This window comes from Myotis lucifugus, unplaced genomic scaffold (genome assembly GCF_000147115.1).
Source record: "Myotis lucifugus unplaced genomic scaffold, Myoluc2.0 scaffold_542, whole genome shotgun sequence".
NCBI lineage: Eukaryota > Metazoa > Chordata > Mammalia > Chiroptera > Vespertilionidae > Myotis > Myotis lucifugus.
In genome coordinates, this window is record NW_005871590.1 from 203,093 (window position 1) to 206,681 (window position 3,589).

At 54.0% G+C, this 3,589-nt stretch overlaps 1 protein-coding gene across 1 annotated transcript in view; it reads right to left on the reverse strand.

The window, feature by feature from the left end:
• CLCN4 (chloride voltage-gated channel 4) overlaps positions 1-1,472 on the reverse strand; it is a 54,735-nt gene extending 53,263 nt beyond the window's left edge. Inside the window, 1 exon segment of the mRNA XM_023745446.1 lies at positions 1,339-1,472. The gene's annotated coding sequence lies outside the window, so the exon portion shown is untranslated.
• Positions 1,473-3,589: the final 2,117 nt, after the last annotated feature.

Below are 3,589 nucleotides of genomic sequence, written 5' to 3' on the forward strand. Positions count from 1 at the left end.
TCCCCGGGGGCGGGGCCCGCGCCCCCACGTGACCCCCTCGGGGCCGCCCCGGGAGCGGGTTTCGGCGGGTGGGCGGGGCGAGAGCCTGGGAGTCCCCGGAGGCGAGGAGCGAGCGGCCGAGTGGCCGGGAAGCCCCGCTCCAGCCGCGGGGGTGGGCTGAGCTCCCGCAGCGCCCGGCTCTCCACCGCCCCCCCCCCCGCCCCCGGGGAACCAGGGGCGCAGAGGGGGAAAGCCGCCTGATTGCAGGCTCCGCGCACTAATGGGATTGCAAGAGCGCCAGCAAGAAGGGATTAGTGATGAGAGGAACTCGCTGAAATTACATTGGGTTTTTTTTTTCAAGTCTGTAGCAAAGGCAATGGAGAAGGAAACACATTTTCTGCAAACCCAGCTGAGTGCAGGGACTACTTTGCAGAGAGGGTCAATGTTGCAAATCGTCTGTGAAACATGAGAGCAAATCCAGTCATGTGCAGCCTAGGCATTATGGAACATTCTGCTAAGTGTGCTGATGAAGAATGCTTTCGATCACTCTCCGCAGCGACTTTCCGATATGAACCTGGATTTGCCAAAGACGAAGATAGTGACAACATATTGATACCACTTACTTGAGCATCTGATTAGTTCCAATCAAGCCCTGCTGCATGCGCATGGCTGTACACATGTCTGTTTCCTGAAATCCTCCGGCCGGGAATCTGATCTGCCTGACAGGACAGAGTTCATTCCCAGGCGCTCATTATTTCACGTTTTCTCATTTTTATCACACTCTGCAGCGGCGAGTCATCTTACTATTCCAGAAAGTATGCACAATGTCAACAGTCCCCGTGCACAACTGACAACAGCCTTGCCTAGAAAGCCCCAGACAACTCCAACTGTGGTCATTTCGGAGATTTGAAAACTCAAGCAGCGAACAGATCAACTTTCCTTGCCAACCCACACAAGCTTTCCCAGCTGGGCGAGGACCCAAGCGGGAGCTGTTTGTATTCCAGTTTCACATGGACTGGTTCACTTGCACTTGGGTCTGAATCACCATTTTAACACCCCCTCTCCCGCCCCTGAAGGGATGTGAAATAGATTGTTTTACCAACAGGCCTGGGGCTGGCTGCCTGGCTCTTTATTCCCTCGGCTTTCCTATTTCTAGATCTCACCCCCGCGTTTTACCACCGTTCCCTCCAGAGGAGCAACATCGCTCCGCGGAGGCCAGTCTCCCGCGTGAGGCCACCCAGGCCCTCCCCGGGCCATCGATTCCTTTCAGCACCAGATGTGACAAATCGGCAAAGTGGCCGCGCGGGTTTTCTAGGTCACTCGTCACCCGTTTGTTTTTCTGAGTGATCAGCAACTTACCTTGTGCTTCAGGTTCCTGAGATAAGAGGTCAAACGCCACGGAAATCTGCTCCTGCGGGGCCGGGGTCTGATGGAGACAGAAAGCCGCAGGCTCACTCTCCTGCCAGGGGTGACTGTCAATTTCAGCCTCAGGCTCCCAGACCCGGCCACCCCGCCCCCCGCCAGCCGGGGGCGTCACGTGCTCGGCCCAGCCACTCAGCCCAGCCGCTCGGCCCAGCCTCCCAGCCCTGCCCAGCCGGCTCTGTCACCTCCACCTCTTGCCGCTGGAGGCCGGGGCAGGCCGATCTCCTTCGCCTACACCCGGTGCGTTCATGACCAGAGAGAACCCGGAGTCCCGACCCAGGACGCCCTGCCGGGCTGCACGGCTTCTGTGACTGGGGTTCCCAGAACCGATGGGGCGCGGGGGTCCCTATAAAATGCCCTCCTGCCGTCTGAGGCGGCCGGTCTGAGGCGGCCGGCTCTTGGCAGGAGTGGCTAAAGTAGAGCACCTTCCTCCTCGTGGGTGACAGTTTTGCCCGCAGGTTAGTTTCACCTTCTGTTGACAAGGTGATTGCTCAAGTGTGAAAAGCCTGGCAGCACACAGGCGGCTCAGAGGAGGCGCGACCCTGGGCCGTGCAGTTGGCAGCAGAATGAGCCCCTGAGAACTGCTGCTCAGAAAAATCTTGAGGAACCAAGACGCCAGCCAGGCTCCGGGGTTAATGTTTAATCGTCGGGAGGCCCGGGCTCAACTTCTCTTCCATTTAAATTCACATCCTATTCAGCCCGTGGAGCTGGAAGGTTCCTGTTCCCACCCTGCATGCCATGATTCTTCAAATATTGTGTTCCCACCTTTGCGGTTTCCTTCCTGCCCACGGTGCCTCTGGCTTCTCACAGGTTTCGGGTTTTATCCCTTTGAATCCTTTCCTCTTGATGATCTGCTGCTGGGACATTTGGCGATGGGTGAGGACCTTCCTGGCCGCCACACTGCGAGGGAGGTGCTGCTGGCACCCAGTGGGTCGCGGCCAGGAACGCTGCCAGGGCAGCGCTATGGCAGCGAATGTTCCAGGCCAGGGCAGCAACAGGCAGAGGTGGAGAGACCCTGGTCTACAATTTCGTATAAAGTATAATTTGATGCCCAAATGTTTCATTTCCCAGCCATTTTTAAGAGTGCATCCTGTTGACCAATGTCACCCCAATAAATTTAATTTAAAAAAAACAACAGTGTATAAGGCGCTGGAAATTCTGTTCCTATATTGCCTGCACGTTCTACACTATTGGCTGTGTGTCCCTACACTATTGGCTGCGTGTCCCTACACTATTGGCTGCGTGTCCCTACACTATTGCCTGCGTGTCCCTACACTGTTATCTGCGTGTCCCTACACTATTGCCTATGTGTCCCTACACCAGCCGTGGGCAAACTACAGCCCGCGGGCCGGATCCGGCCCGTTTGAAATGAATAAAACAAACAAAAAAAGAGACCGTACCCTTTTATGTAATGATGTTTACTTTGAATTTATATTAGTTCACACAAACACTCCATCCATGCTTTTGTTCCGGCCCTCCGGTCCAGTTTAAGAACCCATTGTGGCCCTCGAGTCAAAAAGTTTGCCCACCCCTGCCCTACGCTATTGCCTGCGTGTCCCTACATTGTTATCTGCGTGTCCCTACACTATTGTCTGCGTGTCCCTACACTATTACCTGCATGTCCCTACACTGTTGCCTGCGTGTCCCTACACTGTTGCCTGTGTGTCCCTACACCAGTGATGGCGAACCTTTTGAGCTTGGCGTGTCAGCATTTTGAAAAACCCTAACTTAACTCTGGTGCCGTATCACATAGAGAAATTTTTGGATCTTTGCAACCATAGTAAAACAAAGATGTATATTTTTGATATTTATTTTATATATTTAAATGCCATTTAACAAAGAAAAATCAACCAAAAAAATGAGTTCGCGTGTCACCTCTGACACGTGTGTCATAGGTTCGCCATCACTGCCCTACACTGTTGCCTGCGTGTCCCTACACTATTGCCTGCGTGTCCCTACACTGCTTCGTAATCGATGTGTGGACACTGCCAAGGGTGGTCATTTCTGGGGCCGAGATCCGGTGGCTGGGGCACAGAGGTGGAAAGGAAGTTGTCACAGGCGCAGACACACATTACATAGTCAAAACCCCTAAACATGCTTATCAAAACTTCACCCCATATTTTGAGTCAAGTGGATGAAGTTAATAAGGCTACAGTCAGCCCTGGCCAGTGTGCTCAGTGATTACCAC